This window comes from Lepidochelys olivacea (genome assembly GCF_965140295.1).
Source record: "Lepidochelys olivacea isolate rLepOli2 genome assembly, chromosome: 3".
Classification (NCBI taxonomy): Eukaryota; Metazoa; Chordata; order Testudines; family Cheloniidae; genus Lepidochelys; species Lepidochelys olivacea.
This window is the reverse complement of record NC_140413.1, coordinates 11,459,322-11,480,748: the sequence shown is the minus strand read 5'-3', so window position 1 is coordinate 11,480,748 and position 21,427 is coordinate 11,459,322. Positions and strand designations below refer to the sequence as shown.

The following is a 21,427-nucleotide window of genomic DNA, read 5'->3' as shown; positions in this document are numbered from 1 at the left end:
CCTAGCCATGTCTGGAAGCTCTGGCACAAGGAAAGAGGACCTGGCGGTGGGACAGTTTGAGAGCAGAGGGGAACAGAAGGAGGATCAAAGTGTTGTGGGGGTACCAAGGTGGGTGGTAAACTGTGACTGACCCCAAATCCTCTGACAATAACATAAGCCAAACAGAATGGTATAAGGAACAGGAAAGAATTTATTCATAGGCACTCACTGAAACATGCAAATATATATTTTCCCTGGTCTAGGAACACCCCGAAGTGGATTTAATACATGATAAGGACCTTGTTTTTTATATATTTCTAAGTTTAAAAAGGAAAATGAAAGGGATTTTTATGGAAAAGAAATAGCAAAACAGCCCCCGGGCACCAATCAAAACACTCTCAAGCGTGTTGGCAATACACCACCGCAGCCAGGTACTTTTATTAAAAGGACAAGAACAAGCTATTATGGGGAATAGAAGGGCTCCCCCATGGATTTTAGAAGCAAGGCGTCATCTTCCAGATTCCCAGAGGTCCTGCATTGACAATCTATGATGCCATCACTCAGAATCAGCACTGCAAAAAAGGGAAATGGAAAGAATGTTTGCCAAAGTCAAGATAAACCATGTCCAGTCAAGATATATCACAATACAGTTATTATCTTATATGACAGGGATAAATCATGCATGCAAACCATTGATCAAAGTTTTGAAATGGGCTACAAATGCAAAAAATATGAGGTATTCAAAATTTCAACAAATCTGTTGTGGGGGAGCATCAAAGACACTCCTTGCCTGGGGCGCCATTTGATCTAGGGCCAGCCCTGCACCCAAGTTAACTTTACTGTGAAAACCTTCATGTTTCAACTGTAACTTAAACAGCTGTTTCATGAACTAATGTCGTACACTTTAGTTTCCCAAGATGTATATATATTCCGAGGCCAGAATGGGACCACTCTCTCTTCTTCAATAAAACAATAATATAGGCATATGTGATGAGTCTAGCTGCAGCCCTCGTCTGTATTATGATGCTCTGGTGACATATTGAGGCCATAAAAGCAGTTGGAGGAGAGTTATCCCAATGTTCGAGCAAGACATGGCTGAGATAAGTGGTCGTTTGCTGTCCTCCTTGCTAACTCTGTCTTGGCGGGGTGCTGGACATGGTGCTAGGGGCTATCAGGTTTGCAGAAGGGCAATCTCTAGAGCACTGAGCATTCTGAGGCTACTACAGGACTGGCCACAGGCAGCAGAGTAAAGCATCTGCAAGTAAGAGAAGTCAACAAGGGTCAATCCAGCCCTCAGAGAGTCCAGAATCAGGGTAGCCAGAGGAGCCTCCTTAGTCCCCTGCCTCTGAGCTGTGCCTTGGGTGCAAAGCCTCCAAGAGCATTAGACAGCTCACATATATAAAGGAGAGAAAGAAATAATTCTGTTTACACAGTAATGTCTCCCTAGTCGAATCCTGAACTTACCCGTCTCCGACATCTACAGCAAACAAATCTCCAAGAGTAGCGTCCTAAGTACCTGGAGCAGGGAGGACATTGGAAAAGGGAGATTCCACCCCGAAGACGAAAACATCTCCTAATGCTAAGGAAACGACGGTCAGAATCTGCACAAAAATAATAAAAAAGGAATCTTGATTTTCAATAACACAGCAGGATAAAAGAATTGTGATTGCTATGAAGAGCGTTTTTCATTCAATGAATTTTTCATTCACTGAGACCTCAACACATCAGCCCAATTATCCTCCTGTACACCATTTTACTAGATCTGTAACAGTACTTAAATGGCTGTCATTCTGTGCACATTCAGTGGCTGTCCCTAAGAAGAGAACAGAGTGAATTCATGAACCAGATGCACTGGCTTCTTGGCTGCACACTGCAGAGCATTAAAATGGATCATGGTTGTCCTTCACGTAAATTCTTTGATGCAGGGAGTGTGTCTCTGCTGCTCATTAGCATAGAGCCTTGCACAATGGGATACCAGTCCGTGACTGGGCCTCCTAGGCAGTAACTCAATCATTAAATAAATAAATAAATAAATAAATAATGCAGACGCACTGTAATTTCTGCAGAACCTGCTTTAAGCTGACATAGTGGCATCTCCACTATTGAAGCCAAGCACAAAAAATATGACAGATTAGCACTGGGGGACAGTGTCGCTAAGGCATTGAGATAATGACCTACCACCCTAAAGATGAGGGTTTTAGTCCCAGACTGTGTACTCTCCCATTGGAGTGAGAAACATCAATTAATAATAAGGGATATGAAAGCTCTGACTCATTAACATTCGTGAGCAGAAGAAGTTAGAATCTAATTCATGGTCTCCTGGTTCCCAACCTGGTTCCTCATCCTGTGAAACAAGCAGTATTTTCATCTGGTTTGGCAAGAGGAAGAGGACACATCTTGAACGTGTCTCACACAGATGTTCAGTTCTTCTTGGCCTCAGGGCTACCTTGGTTGGGGGAGGGAATGAAAGGGGAAGTTTGTGGAAGGCAACTAAAATGGTGGATGCGTGACTGCGCTAATTTTTATTGAGAGCATTGTAACCAATATATCCTTTAGATAGTGTCCACATGCATCCTTCTTTTGTACTTGTGGACACCAGAATGAGACCCAGTGTCCCAGCAGTGATCACCCCTGTGCCTAATACAGAGGTAAAATACCCTCTCTACTCCTACTTGAGATTCCCCTGTTTATGCAACCAAAGTTCCCATTTGCCCCATTAGCCAGAGCATTGAACTGGGAACTCCTGTTCAACTCATTATCCAGCATTTTTTCCAAAATCATTTTCTGAGTCACAGCTTCCAAGGATAGAGGCCCTCATGCTGCAAGTAAAGCCTACCCTCTTTGTTCTTTGATGTGGACATTTATATTAAGCCTCATTAAAATGCATATGGTTGGCTTGCACCCCGTTTACCAAGCGATCCACATCACTCGGTGTCAGTGCTCTGTCTTCTTCAATATTTACCACTCCCCCAATTTCTATGTCATCTGAAAACTTTAGCCGAGCGTTTATGTTTTCTTCCAGGTCACTGGTACAAATGATATATACTGGAGGACCAAGAACCAAGCCTGAAGGAACCCCACTAGATAGAATGTGGGGATAGTTTTCCAGGTCACAGTTCCAGCACATCTGAATGGATTTTCATGGACACAGCAAAGGCACTTAGTTGACCGCAGCACTATTTCACAGCCAAATTTCACGTGTCTGCTGTAAGCCAGGCAAGCCCTGCATCTCTTTCGAAAACAATTTGGAAAAAAAATGACACAAAGATTTCGGCAAACTTAGTACATGCTCACAAATATCCTTCTCTAGTCTCTCGACATTTCATTAAAACCTTACCTTGTGCACTACTTTGTGCCACCAAGAAGAAGAGGGCAAATAGAAGGTAAAGTATCTTCATGGCTGTAGTTTGGCGGGGAACTGAATGTCACTTGGGAGAAGAGACTCTCAGATAGACAGGAGAGGGACACTCTGTCCATTTATAGGGCACTGGAGATTGTGACATGCTGATCTGTTGAAACCTTGTTTTGATACAAGTGACATTTCCAAGGTGTGTGCTGCACTCTGTTAATTATGAAGATATTTATCTGTACAGCACCATAAAATTTCCTGGAGGATTTCAGGGAAATACAATTGACAAGTCCCTGCCTTCAGGATGTTACAATATGAATATTTACACCTCGGAAATACCTACTGCCTGGTCTAAAGCCCTTTGAAGTCAGTGCAAAGCCTGCCCTTCATGTCAGATGATGGTCCTAGTGTATAACACAATTCCAGAACACAGCTCTGGCAAGCAACTGGGTAGGTTTTAGCAGTTGTTTTGTACAATTTCCGTCAATATTTTATGTGTAATTTTGGAATGTTCCTAATTTAATGCATCAAATTCCATTAAAAAAAGGGTTACAATCCTCTTTTAAGTGAAAAAGTAAAGTGGCTCACGTTGAAAATACTGTGTGCCAAGAATGTGTGGTTATGGGTTTTTTCCCCTGTAAATCTAAACTGAAGAATTTTAAAGTTAGTGTTGCACGAAAAACATGAGTTTTCCTTTTTGATTCCCCATAACAATATCAGCCTTAATCATAACAGTCTACTGTACAGACATAAAGTGTTGACGTATCCAACCTGTGATAGCCAAGGGTATTCACGGGTGCTAAGCATCTCTCAGGATTTGTCTAATTTTTCAGGGATAAGGGAACAAAACATGATAGGGATTAAACAGCAGTCAAACTATTAGGGCCATTTCTAAGGGCTCTGTTGAGGAGTTTGACACCTCAGGGTTCTCTGGGGGATTCACTGTAACCAGGGCCCAGAACTGAAAAAATATGAACCCCCGTGAATCTTCCCAACACTCTTCAAAAACTCCCTCCCCACCATCACCTTTCTCTTTCCCCCATTTCCACCCAGCAGGAAGCACCAGAAATAAAAAGTTGAAGGTAGGGTTCTGCAGTCAAGTGGTGGGGGAAGAGGGTGACATCCATAGGGCGGTGAGGAGTTGCAAGAGACCTGACTCTTTAGTCTCCCAGTCATGCCCTCTATTTCAGTTCACTCTCTGGGGAGGGTGCTGGTCTTCCCATCTACCACTTTCTCCACAGACACAGGACAGAGACTCTAGATGGTTTCCTGCTCAGAAGGGACACAAGGAGCAGGTGCATCAGCTTCTCTGGCCACCTCATTCCCCTTCTTTCCCTCTTATGTCCATGCATTACACACAGAGAAGTTAGATAGAACAAAAAGAATCTTTCTGGAAAGTTGCAACATGACACTCACTTATTTCTTAGAATTCAGAACGATAGCACACAAACCCCCCAAAACGTAATGCGAGAGAGAGAGAGAGAGCAGGCTGCTCCCTAAAACATAGAGGCACAATTCACCACATCGTCTTCTAGGATGTCTGGCTGCTGACTGTCTCTGGTAAGCCTAGAGCGCATGCTTCCCTGCAAAGTCCCCTAGGCTGCAAACCTCAAGTTTTTGTTTAAAGTTTTAGTTTGCAATTTTCATACAGTTTTCAATACCACCACGCTTTCCCCGCAAGTAGACATGTTCCAGATGGATCCCATCCAGTTGCTGACAGGAACCCAAGTATCTGCCCTTAATTGGCACTGGCTGCCACACTGATGACCACACCTGTCTTTGAGAGAGGCGGCAGGATGTGGTTGTCAGAGGTAGGGATGGGCAAAATTAGTCAACATAAAATAATAATCACTCCCCGCACAAAAAATAACAAACACCTCCTCCTCTTCCCCTTCCCCTGCCAACAAACTCCACCTTGGCCTCTTTTCACAACCAACTGGAAACTGGAACAAACCTTTGCGGAAGTTTGAGGAAGATTCATGTACTCAGTGGCGCCCACACACCCTGCATCCAAATCTCCATACGTCAGGAGGATTTGGGGTGATCAATATTCTCTTTGTGGCCCATCAAATGTCCTCTTCTGAAGATCCCTCAGAATGCAACCTTCCTGTGAATAGCTTCACCCTTTCCCCTTACCGGTGCTCTGTTACAGAGGGGAGGCCCATCCATCTCTGATCTCTCCCCATCAGCATCTTGTGGAGATGGCCCATCACCCTAATGACTTTTCGGAGGGTGGTTGGTGGCCCACTCCTCCTCTCCCATCATTCTAGAGGTTTGGCAACCCCTCTTACAGATTGAAGCTACCAGTATCTTCTGAGGAACAGATGCCCTCATTTTTCAGTGGCAGGACATGGTCATTCTTCTTCATGCACCACGTCAGGCATGTCCTAATACTCGAATGCACTGATGTTATTGAACCCAGGTTATTTCAAATTAAGTACAAAGAAGAAAATAGCATTGGGTCCTTGATCTTTTTTGCCTCCTTATAAAGTGTTAAGTATCTGAAGGGTAATTGCAGTTGTTTCCCCCTCTGCTTGTTATTTAGCTTAGAAATATCAAGAAAATCAAGTCTCGTCTTCCCTCTTTTGCTGGAGCCATCTTTGTAGTCCTCAGGGGTATGTCTGTGAAGTTCGTTAATCCTGAGCTGAAGAGGTTGGGTTCTTGAATCTTTAAAACACAGTTTTTCTACTAAGTGCTTAAAAAGCATTTGAATGAAACACTTGTTAATTATATATAAAAAAATAAACAACTAGTTTTAAACTCTTCCTTAGTAGATGTCCTGTCTAGATCTTACCAGTTCTCTCTCCCCCCTGCCCCTCCCCGGTCCTCTACCCCATTCCAGTATGTCTGTATCTATCTGGTCCCATATCAGAATGGATAAGAGCCCCCTGGCCCATATTACTGCACCAAGCAGTGTCACTGCAGACACAGAATCCTAGGACTGGAAGGGACCTTGAGAAGTCATCTAATCCAGTCCCTGCACTCATGGCAGGACTAAATATTATCTAGACCATCCCTGACAGGTGCTTGTGTAACCTGCTCTTAAATATCTCCAATGAGGGAGATTCCACAACTTCCCTAGGAAGTTTATTCCAGTGCCTAACCAACCTGAGAGTTAGGAAGCTTTCCTAATGTCCAGCCGAAGCCTCCCTTGCTGCAATTTAAGCCCATTGCTTCTTGTCCTAGCCTCAGAGGTTAAGAACAATTCTTCTCCCTCCTCCTTCTAATAACAATTATGTACTTGAAAATTGTTATATCATATCATATCATATAATTTTTATAGCTTTTCTCTGGACTGTCTCCAATTTGTCCACATCTTTCCTGAAATGTGGTGCCGAGAACTGGACACAATACTCCAACTGAGGCCTAATCAGTGGGGAGTAGAGCTGAAGAATTACTTCTCGTGTCTTGCTTACAACACTCCTGCTAATATAGCCTAGAATGACGATTGCTTTTTTTTGGAACAGTGTTGCACTGTTGACTCATATTTAGGTTGTGATCCACTATCTTCCCCCAGATCCCTGTCTGCAGCATTCCTTTCTAGGCAGCCGTTTCCCATTTTGTATGTGTGCAACTGATTGTTCCTTCCTAAGTGGAATATTTTGCATTTGTCCTTATTGAATTTCATCCTATTTACCTCAGATAATTTCTCCAGTTTGTCCAGATCATAATGAATTATAAACCTATCCTCTAAAGCACTTGCAACCCCTCCCAGCTTGGTATCGTCCGCAAACGTTTTAAGTGTACTCTCTATGCCACTCTCTAAATCACTGATACAGATCTTGAACAGAACCGGACCCAGAACCTATCCCTGTGGGACCCCACTCATTATGCCTTCCAGCATGACTGTGAACCACTGATAACTACTGTCTGGGAATGGTTTTCCAAATAGTTATGCACCCACCTCCTAGTAGCTCTATCTAGGTTGCATTTCCCTAGTTTCTTTCTGAGAAGGTCTCACGAGACAGTATCAAAAGCTTTCCTGAAGTCAAGATATGCCACGTCTACTGCTTCCCCCCATCCATAAAGCTTGTTACTCTATCACAGAAAGCTGTCAGGTTGGTTTGACAGGATTTGTTCTTGAGAAATCCATGCTGACTGTTCCTTATCACCTTATTATCTTCTAGATGTTTGCAAATTCATTGCTGAATGATTTGCTCCATTATCTTTCTGGGGACAGAAGTTAAGCTGCCCTATGCAGTAATAAGCTGGGACATGAGGAATATGAATTTGGTGGCTACTAGCACCCACTCTGATTGGGAGAGGCTGGGATTTGGTAGGATTACTTCCACAGCACCAAGAGCAACACAAGAAATGCTCAGTGAACGGTTGTAGTATAGACTGTGGCCTTGTGCGGTTTGACACCTACAACAGGTACATAAGCAACTGCTGTGTAGCTGGTCTTCTCCCTTGCAAGCGTGTGGAGGAAACCAGTCCAAACTGAGTGTGAACAATGTGAACCTAGTTCGGTACTGGTAGGACATCACAAGATGGTAGGATGTTGTTACCATGACTACCACTGCCACCATATTCCATTTTGTACAAAAATAAAGACTTGTGCTAAATTTGATCTAAATTAGATCTATATGTTAGTGTGAAGATTGCCAGTTAGTTCCCCAAGGAACTGAAGAGGTCCATGATGCTGTGAGACAGAAGGCCTCGGGGTAACTAATACCCTGCTCCGAGGGACTATTGTGGGACTTTTGAACCAGAGGGCCTCAGGGTAATCTAGAAGCTTCTTTGGGGAACATTTAACAGACCAAGTACCTTAGAGGGGAAATAAGAGAAGAAAAGAAGTCCCCATCTAGAACTGGTAGCTATACCTGCTTTGTTTGCCGATCAGGATAGTGTATAAAGCTAACATAGTTCCTGAGGGTTTATGCTTGGGCAATTAAGGCTTATTAAGGAGCTGTGTATTATATAACTTTCACTGCTTGTGTGTTTCTTACTCAATAAGTGATTGTGCATTAAGGATATCGCACCCAAATCTTCCCTGGTGCTGGTAATTATCTGCCCAGCTGTGGGCCATAAAAGATTTGTTTCAACAAGGTGGGAATGGATGAACTGCTCCAGAAAAAATAAGAAATGCACCCCCTTGTTTTGTGCTCTGCTCTTGGGAGGCCCGTCCACCTCCCACCCTTACCCTACAGCATCTTGAGGAGATGGCCCATTGCTCGGCTGACTTTCCAGAGGGTGGCTGGTGGCCCACTCCTCCTCCCATTATCTTAGAAGTCTGGCCAGTCCCCCTTAGAGACTAAAGCCTCCTATATCTTCTGAAAAAAAGGAATCCCCTTTCTGTAGTAGTAGGACATGTCATTTCTTCTTTACACACAAGGTCAGACATTTTCTAACACACTGTAGATATTTAACTCAGGTTAATGCAGGTTAATTGTAGGGGAGAACATAGCACTGGGCCTGTGGTCTTGTCTGTCTCTTTACAGTTAGGAGAAGACCAGAAGTGGAGTATTTTTTAAAGTGGTTTTTTGGGTTTTTTTTTTTTGTGTGTGGGTGTTTGTTGTTTTTCCTTCTGTTCTATGCCTTAGAAATATGAGGAAAGTCAAGTCTCGTCCTCCCTCTTTTGCTGGAAGGCTCTTTAGAAGCCCCAGAGAAATGTCTGTGAGGTTTCTCAACCCTGTACCGATGGGTGAGGGACTGTTGAATCTTTAACAAGTAAAGTTTTTCTCTGAACTGCCTAGAAATCATTTGAACAAAATGTTAATAATATAAAAAAAAACAATAAACAAAGAGTTTTAAATTCTTCCTCAATACCCGTGGTGTCCTAACCATCTCTCTCTCTCTCTTTCTCTCTCTCTTTCTCTCTCTCTCTTTCTTTACAGAAAACAAACAAACTACACTCTTAACAGGATTCTCAATATAATTATTTTCCATGTCTAAGGCTCTGACACCATTCTGTACTGGGTTTGCACACAGGTGACGGTACTTTGGGGGATGACAGGGGAGTTAACTCCCCCCCAATAGAAATCCTGTGTAGGCTCTGTCCCCGTGTAAACTCACACATGTGCAGAAGGTTGGGTACCATGGAGATAATGGCAGGAGTTGGAGGGGTGGAGTGGCTGTGGGAATGCGTGGGATCAAGCCAGAGAGCAGGTAGGAACCACCAAGACCCCATTTTCCACCCTCGAGCTAGCTGACTCTCTCCTAGTTTCAGTAGTTCCCCTCCATACTCCCTCAACCTCCACACCCCTATTTTCAATGAGTTCCCTCCTTCCCCTAGTTTGGATGCATAAAAAGAGGAAAACAGCAGGAATATACATAACATTTTGATCCCGTTTATTCAAAGCAAACACACACCTTGCAGCCAAGCTTCTCCCCAAGTAGACCTGATTCCTGGAATTCATTTCTGCAACAGGGCCCTCATCCAAAGCCTAATAAAGTCAATGGAGTCTTACCATTTGTAGAAGAAAGAAAGCGTGAGATGTAAGTCCCTGTATCAGAAGCCCGGTGCAAGGCCTGAGGCCTGAACTAAAGTAGTGGTCAAACTTTGCTGATCTAAAGCAAAGAAGCAAAATTAGCAGAAATCAGGCCCTGCCTGCATTTAAGACCACATAACTGGGCGAGAATGGGGCTGGTATTGCAAAAACCCCACATTCCTAAGAAGTGTTAGTCACAGGACACTCACGCAAACACATTGCAGAAATGTGGTATAACCCTCCGCCCTCCCCCGCCCCCCGCCGTGATATCGAGAACACGCTGACCCTCCTTAATGATAAGGGCAGGATGACAACGTGATGGATTGAGGTGTTTTGGTCGAACCAACATGCATAAGGTAATGGGCGGTAAAAAACCACATCATGGTGAAGCAACTAACCACATCAGAGGGCAATATGTAACTTGTTTGTATTGGTGTGTAAAATGGAGTCTCAAAGGGAGTGTCTTTGGCCAGCCTAGGGGACCATGGAAAGTCCCACCAGTGACTGAGCGGCTCCATTGTCACGGGCATACATGTGCTAGTGTAACTGTAGATATTGATCCGGGGAGCTAGGATTGTGCTTCGTTGGCAATAAACCTGACTTAGTGCCTTCGTACCTTAATGGAGCATGTGGTCTTTGGGCGGTTCACTCGAGGTCTACTGTGCCAGCTGCCTGCGGCAGAACTGGGACAGCACTGCACACCTTATCAGGGCAGGTATGGTACAAACCCAGCCCAGCCTCACAAGGACAAAGGATGCTGGCCTAGGCAGAAACAAAAGAATGACCCGCCTTCCTTTGGTCAGTTTTGAACTGCGATGAGGTAACTGTGAAGGGTGGAGGGCGGGGGGGGGGCGGCAAAGTCAAGAGGAAAGAAAGAAGATGACAAAAGGGAGAGACATTTCCCATTTCTCTCTCTCTCTCTTCCACCTCCATCTACATACACCAAAGCAAGCGACTGAAGTGCTGATCAAAGGGGAGAGCCTGTTTGAAGAGCAAACAGGCAGCCTGTGATGAGAAGCATCTAAGTTTGTAAGGGCATTGAAAGTGGTAAGATCAGCTTAGAATGTGTTTTGCTATTATTTTGTTTGACCAAATCTGACTTGTTATGTTTTGACATATAATCACTTGAAATCTATCTTTATAGTTAATAAATGTTTGTTTATTCTACCTGAAGCAGTGCATTTGGTTTGAAGTGTGTCAGAGATTCCACTTGTGATAACAAGCCTGGTACATATCAATTTCTTTCTTAAATTGATGGACTCATATAAGCTTGCAGCATCCAGCGGGCATACCTGGATACTGCAAGATGGAGGTTACTAGGGTTGTGTCTGGGACCGGAGATATTGGTTAGCATCATTCAGTTGCAAGTAGCTGGGAACAGCTTACATGCCAGAAGCTGTGCATGAACAGCCCAGGGGTAATGGTTCTGGTGCTGGTTGTTCCGCGGGTTCCGGTTCTGGAACTGGCTCTGTCTGGATCTCTGTGACTGGATCCACTACTGCTGTTGCAGACGTTGGCATGAGGTCCGCTTCCATCACCTCTGACCGGGTCCTCGTAGAAGTCTCTGGAACAGAGCTAGGTGCGACAGCTTGCTTAGCCTGGCTGCGGGTAACCATTCCCACCCTCTTGGCTAGCTTTACATGATTGGCCAAGTCTTCCTGCAACATCATGGGGTTGGGATAATCATCACAGACTGCAAAAGTTCACGTTGCTGACCAGCCCTTGTACTGGACTGGCAACTTGGCTGCAGGTAAGTCAAAAGAGTTTGACTTGAAGGGTTGAATTGTCACTTGGACCTTGGGATGGATTAAATTGGGGTCCATGAAGGAAGAGTGGATAGCCTACACTTGTGCTCCGGTGTCCCTCCATGCTGTAACCTTCTTCCCGCCCACACTCACAGTTTCCCTCCGCTCTGAGGGTATCTGGGAGGCATCTGGGCCTTTGGTGGGACCCCGGTGCAATGAGCTGTCACCTGTTGGGGTTCTTGGGGCAGTTGGCCTCTACATGCCCCGGCTCGTTACATTTAAAACATCACCCAGCTGACTGGTCAGTGGGGCAAGGTGGGTTGCTGGAGAATGTTGTGGTGGGACGATAGTGTCTGGAGTGTTCCTTGGGGTGTAGTTGGGGCCCTGGGCTGCCCCCAGTAGTAGGGTGTGGTCTGAGGGTTCCCTTCTGGTATCCGCTCCAACTGCGACCAGGGTTGTTCCTCTCTCTCTCCTCCCTCCACCTGTTTTCTTCCTGTTTGCCCCTCCTCTCTGGCGGTCTGGGACTGCTCATATCGATCAGAGTAAGAAGCAAGACTTCTTGCTGAGTCCATTTTCTTATCCCAGAAAGACTGTCTTATATCATCCTTGGACATATTCAGGAATTGCTCCTGTATCATCAAATCCCACATTCCTCCAAAGCTTGTTAGTCCCATCCTTTGATCCATTTATCAAACAGATCTGTCATCTGGTTCACATAAACCACATTACTTAGTCCAGGTCCTCTCTTAAGGGCTCTACATTTTACTCTGTAAGTTTCAGGTGTAACTTGAAATTGTTTTAAAACTAAATCCTTTCAATTTTTTATAGTCAGAAGCCTCCTCAATAGGCATCTTTTGAATATGTCCAGAGCTCTGCCAGTCAATTTGGCAACCAATGTGGTCATCTTGTGAGTGTCAGGAATTTTATGGAGTGTGCACAGTCTCTCAAAGGTGAGTAAATATTCAGCAATATCACTGGATTCATCGAACTGTGGACATAGTCGCTCCCACTTGTGGATTGTGCTTCTTGTTCAAAATCCTGTTTTGCTTCTGGTTCAAAATGACCTCTGGTTCCAAATGATCCCACTGCTCTGCCACCATATCAAGGTTCCTTCCCCACTCTGAACTCTAGGGTACAGATGTGGGGACCTGCATGAAAGAGCCCCCTAAGATTATTCTTACCAGCTTAGGTTAAAAACTTTCCCAAGGTACAAACTTTGCCTTGTCCTTGAACAGTATGCTGCCACCACCAAGCGATTTAAACAAAGAACAGGGAAAGAGACCACTTGGAGACGTCTTCCCCCAAAATATCCCCCCCCAAACCCTACAGCCCCTTTCCTGTGGAAGGCTTGATAAGAATATCCTCACCAATTGGTACAGGTGAACACAGACCCAAACCCTTGGATCTTAAGAAGAATGAAAAAATCAATCAGGTTTTTAAAAGAAGAATTTTATTTAAAGAAAAGGTAAATAATCACCTCTGTAAAATCAGGATGGTAAATACTTTACAGGGTAATCAGATTCAAAACATAGAGAATCCCTCTAGGCTAAACCTTAAGTTTCAAAAAGACACAAAAAGAGGAATACACATTCCCTCCAGCACATCGAATTGTACAAGCCAAAAAACAAAATAAAATGTAACGCATTTTCGAGCTAGATTACTTACAAACTTTACAGGAGTAGGAAGGCTTGCATCCTTGACCTGTTCCTGGCAAAGACAGACAAACAAAAGCCTTTGTCGCCCCTCCCAATTTGAAAGAATCTTGTCCTCTCATTGGCCATTTTGGGTCAGATGCCAGAGAGGTTACCTTAGCTTCTTAAGCCTTTACAGGTGAAAGGATGTTGCCTCTGGCCAGGAGGAATTTTATAGCACTATATACAGAAAGGTGGTTAGCCTTCCCTTTATATTTATGACAGTATGGATACAGGAGGCACAGTCCAGGCTGTGACTCCTTTGCAGAAAAGTTCACTACTACTGCAGGCACAAAACTGCAAGGGGAAAACTAATGAAAAACCACTGAATTAGCACATTCAAAATACAGTAAAAGCATGCTTTTGCTGTGGATCCCCACAACACCTTGCAAGCTACATAGGATGTCCGGCAAAAGTAGCTCATTATGATCATTGCAAAAAGATTGGAGATTTTCCTAAAGTATGTCACAGTAGCCAGTTCAATCAACAGGTGCATGCAGTGACAATACCAGATGTTACTGTGCTGAGCATGGACAAAATCACTACTGCACATATTCCAGAACAGATAAAGTGCACTGTTAATGTTTCCGCCACACCCTCAGGCAAACCACACTCTATTCAGCTAATGTTGGACACTGGCTCAGCAGTATCTATACTACCTGATTCCATCTATCTGCGTTACTTTAAAGATGTGCCTCTTACGGAACCCAACCTTCACTCGGTGTGCTATTTGAAAAACCATATTCCAGTACATGGCTGCCTGCCAGTAAGAGTTACTTTTGGTGATTGCTGTGTAACTGCAGAGTTCTACATTGTCCACAAAGGCACTCCTATCCTTGGCAGAGATTTACTGGCTGCTTTAAATCTCAGGGTAGTTATAGGACGAATTGATTTTCCTCAGCAAAGCACCATTGCGGTACACACAGCAGTTTCAGATGGGACCCAGCACCAGGCTGAGGAGAAACTCGGCTGTGCCTATGGGTTTCTGCATAAAGTTAAAATGCAGAATAATGTGGTGCCTGTATGACAGAATTTAAGGTGCTTACCATTTTCAGTCAGGGAAGCTGTTTCAGAGGAACTTGGAAAACTTGTTCAAAAGGACATTATTGAAGAGATCGACTCCTTGGAATGGGTTTCACCTGTAGTCGTGATGCAGAAGAAGGGTGGAGGCATTCACCTTTGTGTGGACTTAAGGGAGTCAAATAAAGCTATTGTGATAGACAGCCATGCTCTTCCTCACATAGAAGAAGTATTTGTAGAACTCTGTGCAGTAATGATGTTTTCTACTCTTGATTTGCAGAGCAGAAACCACCAGGTTATGTTGCGTGAAGAGAGCAGAGACCTCACAGCATTTATTACACATGAGGGACTAATTTCGTTTTAAACGTGTTCCATACGGTCTCGCATCTGCCCCAAGTGCCTTTCAAAAAATGATGTCATTGATTCTGAAGAATCAACCTGGAGTTCAATGCTATTTGGATGATGTTATCGTGTTTGGAAAACCTTTGGAGGAGCAAGACAATAACCTTTAGTCTGTGCTAAACTGCATCAGCACAGCAGGGTCTAGCTCAATAGGTCCAAATGCAAATTTAGACAAATTGAATTCTCCTTCCTGGGGCATAGAATTTCACAGGCTGGACTAAAACCTGATCCAGATCATATCCTGGCAATTTCACATGCTCCTCCTCCAACAGATTTGCAAACCTTATGTTCCTTCTTGGGTCTTACCTCCTGGTATGCAAAATTCTTTCCCAATTATGCTTCTGTCATTGAAACGTTACAGGAATTACTATGGAGAAGTTCAACCTTAGTGTGGACAAGGGATGCACAAGCTAGTTCCGAAACGGTGAAAGACTTGAGTGTCCATAGTCCAGTACTTGCACTATTCAGTCCTGCATTGCCCACAATTGTAACTACTGATGCTTCTGATTATGGACTTGGGGCTGTTCTTGGGGCCACACAACTGCATGCGGACAACACAGAGAGGACTGTTGCATTAGCTTCAAGAACACTTAGTAATACTGAGAGAAAATATTCTACAGTCGAAAAAGAAGCACTTGCTTGTGTCCGGCTACTGAAAAATGGAGAACTTACCTGTGGGGCCGCACGTTCAAGTTACGCGCGGACCACAGCTCTTTGACCACGTTGCTCACCACGAAAGGACTGGGAAAAGCAGGATACCGTATTGCTCAACGGTCTGCAAGACTACTCTCTTTCTATTATGAACTGGAATATAAGCCTGGAAACCAAAATGTGGTCGCTGATTGCCTTTCTCACCTGCCTTTGCCTTCACCAGATGGTCCACCGGAGGGTGAGGATGTAGTGGTTGCACTTATTACAAGCACTCTCACTGCAATTACAACAGAACAATTTCAAGCTGCTTGTTCAGCATGTCCAATTCAACAAAAACTATGGGAATTTCTGACAAAGAGATGGCCCAGTCACCCTAAAAACTTGACCCAGTTTTGCTGCCTTATTTTAGAAGTTGGAATGAACTTTCTTTGTTTGATGGCTATGTGCTACGAGGTACTCACTGGTTTCTTGTGCCGGAAGAATTACAGTCAAAACTCATACACCTGGCACACAATACTCAACAAGGAACTGTCTGAAACAAACAATGACTAAGGGATCTGCATTGGTGGCCAGAGATGGACTCTTAAACTGAAGCACTCATAAAATCCTGTGTCATTTGCCAAATGCATGATAAGACAACGATGACATTACATTACAGCCTGTTCCTCTTCCTGAATCTGCATGGGAAAAGTTGCGATTGACATTGTAGGACCCTTTGATACTGCTCCAGGTGACTGCTGTTATGCCATCACTTCAATAGACTATTTCAGTAAATGGCCGGAGGTAGCGTTTACATGGCAAATCTCTTCTGCTACAGTCATTAAGTTCCTCTTTTCAGTTTATAGCAGGGAAGGTAACCCCAAAGAACAGGTTTCAGATAAATAGAAGTCAATTTACTTCTCTGGGGTTTGAAACTTTTCTAGCACAGAGGAACATTTTACACCCAAGGTCATCCCTATATTAACCTCAAGCCAATGGGGAAATCGAACAGTTTAATAGAAGTTTGAAAGAGAGTTTGCGAACGGTTAACTGGAAGGGCGATTGTGGATACCCTTCACTACTGATTTCTTGCAAACTGAAGGGTTAATGTTTAGCTATTCCACCTGGAAGCAGGGGGGGCACACCCTGACTGTTTCGTAGAAGCAATGCACACATTGCTCTATCCAAGGACAAGGGCTAGATATGAACCATGAGAACTTGATTGTTTGGACAGCAACTGTGGGAGGCTTTCTTAGCCTGGGCTCAAGGCCTGAGAACCAGGATTGTAGTAGCTAAAGGATGGTAACTAAGCATATGAATCAACGTCATACATTCCTTTGTGTAGCAGTGTGTAATGCTTAGGGGGAGAAATATAATAAAAGGAGAAGGTGGAAGGCGGGGGGGGGCAGAACAGCCCATCTCCGCTGACCAGTCTGCTTGCTTGCATAAAGCTGTGTTCTGTCTCATCACTGAACCGCCACACAAACATACTGGGCTACACGACAAGCAACAATGCAAAGATCACCCGCAGAGTTACTGCATGGGAAACAGATGAATACTCAACTGAACATTGCTGGATTTTGAAAGGCACGACCTTTCAGTGAGGATGATGTGAGAAAAAGAGTTGAACAGAACCACGCAAAGTCTCAGGCTTTCACAGACAAGCAGCGGGGGGCTAAGGGACCAAAGTTTGAGTGTGGGTCCTTCATTAGAATATGAAAACCTGGAATTTTACACAAAGGGAACCATAAATTCACAGCTCCTCTTAAAATCATCGAGAAGAAGGGACCTTACACCTATCGACTTTCTGATGGGTGGGTATGGAATGCTTCTTATCTTGCACCTGCCTATGCACCAAGAGGAGATAATGCCAACACCCAGTCTGCATTGGATGACTTCACCCTAGTACCAACACAACAAGACATTGCACTGGAACCGGGGCTTGAGAGAAGGCCTGTCGGACCCGGACGACTACCTGTCTGGACTAGAGACTATGTTATGTAGTATCTACAGTGTTTTCAGTGCAATATTTCTGCCAACAGTATAGTGTCTTGTTTCATATTTGTTCCTGTGGTTAGAACAATAATGTTTATTTTAATTGGGAGAGTTTCTTAAGAGAGGAGGGAATGGGGTGTTTAGATGTTGCTTGTAATTATTAGACTTGGGAGCACTGGCTGTTGGGAGTCTGAAAGGACAGGAAACAGGATGGAGGGGGAGGGGTTGAGAGTCTGGGAGAAAGCTTCAGAGGGTGCAGCAGCAGCTCGGTAAAGAGGTTTCCACTTTGAAAATAAAAGCCAGTCCTGTTGAAGCTTGTTAGTACCTTGCCTGGATGATACAACAATTTGTTCCCCATCTAATTAATTATAGATAGGAATCAGGTACCCCTTAGACCTAAGGCCTCAGCTCTATTAAAGTAGCCTAGCCTCCTTTCCTCTGCTGTCCTCAATACAGTCTTGTTTTGGGGAATCCCTCAGGGCTCTTGGCATCCCCCTTGCACATTTACATATATGGAGGCTTTCTGCAATCATTTCCATTCTTGCAAGAGAACCTGCTGCACCTAGCCATGTCTGGAAACTCTGGCACAAGGAAAGAGGACCTGGAGGTGGGACAGTTTGAGAGCAGAGGGGAACAGAAGGAGGATCGAAGTGTTTGGGGGTACCAAGATGGGTGGTAAACTGTGACTGGACCCAACTCCTCTGACAATAACATAAGCCAAACAGAATGGTATAAGGAACAGGAAAGAATTTATTCATAGGCACTCACTGAAACATGCAAATATATATTTTCCCTGGTCTAGGACCCCCCCCCAAAGTTGATTTAATACATGATAAGGACCTTGTTTTTTATATATTTCTAAGTTTAAAAAGGAAAATGTAAGGGATTTTTATGGAAAAGAAATAGGAAAACAGCCCCTGGGCACCAATCAAAACATTCTCACGCGTGTTTGCAATACACCACCGCAGCCAGTTACTTTTATTAAAAGGACAAGAACAAGCTATTATGGGGAATAGAAGGGCTCCCCCATGGATTTTAGAAGCAAGGCGTCATCTTCCAGATTCCCAGAGGTCCTGCATTGACAATCTATGATGCCATCACTCAGAATCAGTACTGCAAAAAAGGGAAATGGAAAGAATGTTTGCTAAAGTCAAGATATATCACGTCCAGTCAAGATATATCACGATACAGTTATTATCTTATATGACAGGGATAAATCATGCATGCAAACCATGGATCAAAGTCTTGAAATGGGCTACAAATGCAAAAATATATGAAGTATTCAAAATTACAACAATTGGGTGGCGGGGGAGCATCAAAGATGCTCCTTGCCTGGGGCGCCATTTGATCTAGGGCCAGCCCTGCACCCAAGTTAACTTTACTGTGAAAACCTTCATGTTGCAACTGTTGCTTAAACAGCTGTTTCATGAACTAATGTTGTACACTTTATTTTCCCAAGATTTATATATATTCGAAGGGCAGAATGGGACCACTCTCTCTTCCTCAATAAAATAATAATGTAGGCATATGTGATGAGTCTGGCCGCAGCCCTCGTCTGCATGATGATGCTCTGGTGACATACTGAGGCCATAAAAGCAGTTGGAGGAGAATTATCCCAATGTTCGAGCAAGACATGACTGAGATAAGTGGTCCTTGCTGTCCTCCTTGCTAACTCTGTCTTGGCGGGGTGCTGGACATGGTGCTAGGGGCTATCAGGTTTGCAGAAGGGCAATCTCTAGAGCACTGAGCATTCTGAGGCTACTACAGGACTGGCCACAGGCAGCAGAGTAAAGCATCTGCAAGTAAGAGAAGTCAACAAGGGTCAATCCAGCCCCCAGACAGTCCAGAATCAGGGTAGCCAGAGGAGCCTCCTTAGTCCCCTGCCTCTTAGCTGTGCCTTGGGTGCAAAGCCTCCAAGAGCATTAGACAGCTCACATATATAAAGGAGAGAAAGAAATAGTTCTGTTTACACAGTAATGTCTCCGTAGTCGAATCCTGAACTTACCCATCCATGGCATCTACAACAAAGAAGTCTCTTAGAGCAGCGTCCTATGTACCTGGACCCGGGAGGACATCGGTAAAGGAAGCATCCACCCCGAAGACGAAAACATCTCCTAACCCTAGAGACACTACGGTCAGAATCTGCACAAAAATAATAAAAAAAGAGTCTTGATTTTCAATCACACAGCAGGATAAAAGAATTGTGATTGCTATGGAGAGCGTTTTTCATTGAATGAATTTCTTATTCACTGAGACCTCAACACATCAGCCCAATTATCCTTCTGTACACCATTTTACTAGATCTGTAACAGTACTTAAATGGCTGTCGTTCTCTGCATATTCAGTGGCTGTCCCTAAGAAGAGAACAGAGTGAATTCATGAACCAGATCCACTGGCTTCTTGGCTGCACACTGCAGAGCATTAATATGGAGCATGGGTGTCCTTCACAGTAAATTCTTTAGTGCAGGGAGTGTGTCTCTGCTGATTATTAGCACAGAGCCTTGCACAATGGGATACCAGTCCATGACTGGGGCTCCTAGGCAGTAACTCAATCATTAAATAAATTAGTAAATAATGCAGACACGTTGTCATTTCTGCAGAACCTGCTTTAAGCTGACATAGTGGCATCTCCACTATTGAAGCCAAGCACAAAAAATATGACAGCTTAGGTCTGGGGGACAGTGTCGCTAAGGCATTGAGACAATGACCTGCCACCCTAAAGATGAGGGTTTTAGTCCCAGACTGTGTACTCTTCCATTGGAGTGAGAGACATCAATTAATAATAAGGGATATGAAAGCTCTGGCTCATTAATACTCGTGAGCAGAAGAAGTTAGAATCTAATTCATGGTCTCCTGGTTCCCAGCCTGGTTCCTCATCCCATGAAAGAAGCAATATTTTCATCTAGTTTGGCAAGAGGAAGAGGACACATCTTGAATGTGTCCCACACAGATGTTCAGTTCTTCTTGGCCTCAGGGCTACCTTGGTTGGGGGAGGGAATGAAAGGGGAAGTTTGTGGAAGGCAACTAAAATGGTGGATGCGTGGCTGGGCTAATTTTGATTGAGAGCACTGCAACCAATATATCCTTTAGATAGTGTCCACATGCATCCTTCTTTACTTGTGGACACCAGAACGAGACCCAGTGTCCCAGCAGTGATCACCCCTGTGCCTAATACAGAGGTAAAATACCCTCTCTACTCCTACTTGAGATTCCCCTGTTTATGCAACCAAAGTTCCCATTTGCTCCGTTAGCCAGAGCGTCAAACTGGGAACTCCTGTTCAACTCATTATCCAGCATTTTCCCCAAAATCATTCTCTGAGTCACAGCTTCCAAGGATAGAGGCCCTCATGCTGCAAGTAAAGCCTACCCTCTTTGTTCTTTGATGTGGACATTTATATTAAGCCTCATTAAAATGCATATGGTTGGCTTGCACCCCGTTTACCAAGCGATCCACATCACTCGGTGTCAGTGCTCTGTCTTCTTCAATATTTACCACTCCCCCAATTTCTATGTCATCTGAAAACTTTAGCCGAGAGTTTATGTTTTCTTCCACATCACTGATACAAATGATATATACCGGAGGACCAAGAACCAAACCCGAAGGAACCCCACTAGATAGAATGTGGGGATAGTTTTCCAGGTCACAGTTCCAGCACATCTGAATGGATTTTCATGGACACAGCAAAGGCACTTTTTTGACCGCAGCGCTATTTCACAGCCAAATTTCACGTGTCTGCTGTAAGCCAGGCAAGGCCTGCATCTCTTTCGAAAACAATTTGGAAAAACAATGACACAAAGTTTTAGGTAAACTTAGTACATGCTCAGAAATATCCTTTTCTAGTCTCCCGACATTTCATTAAAACCTTACCTTGTGCACTACTTTGTGCCACCAAGAAGAAGAGGGCAAATAGAAGGTAAAGTATCTTCATGGCTGTAGTTTGGTGGGGAACTGAATGTCACTTGGGAGAAGAGACTCTCAGATAGACAGGAGAGGGACACTCTGTCCATTTATAGGGCACTGGAGATTGTGACATGCTGATCTGTTGAAACCTTGTTTTGATACAAGTGACATTTCCAAGGTGTGTGCTGCAATCTGTTAATTATGAAGATATTTATCTGCACAGCACCATAAAATTTCCTGGAGGATTTCAGGGAAATACAGGTTTCAGAGTAACAGCCGTGTTA

At 44.0% G+C, this 21,427-nt stretch overlaps 2 long non-coding RNA genes across 2 annotated transcripts; both read right to left on the bottom strand.

Moving 5' to 3' along the window:
* Window positions 1–386: 386 nt before the first annotated feature.
* On the bottom strand, window positions 387–3,416 carry LOC311517486. Its single transcript, XR_014710715.1, has 3 exons — window positions 3,317–3,416; window positions 1,444–1,580; window positions 387–551 (listed from the first exon to the last, which is right to left on the bottom strand). It is a non-coding gene; the product is annotated as an uncharacterized lncRNA (long non-coding RNA).
* A 14,556-nt stretch (window positions 3,417–17,972) lies between these two features.
* LOC311519060 lies at window positions 17,973–21,210 on the bottom strand. Its single transcript, XR_014711185.1, has 3 exons — window positions 21,111–21,210; window positions 19,248–19,384; window positions 17,973–18,355 (listed from the first exon to the last, which is right to left on the bottom strand). It is a non-coding gene; the product is annotated as an uncharacterized lncRNA (long non-coding RNA).
* Between the last annotated feature and the right edge of the window lie 217 nt (window positions 21,211–21,427).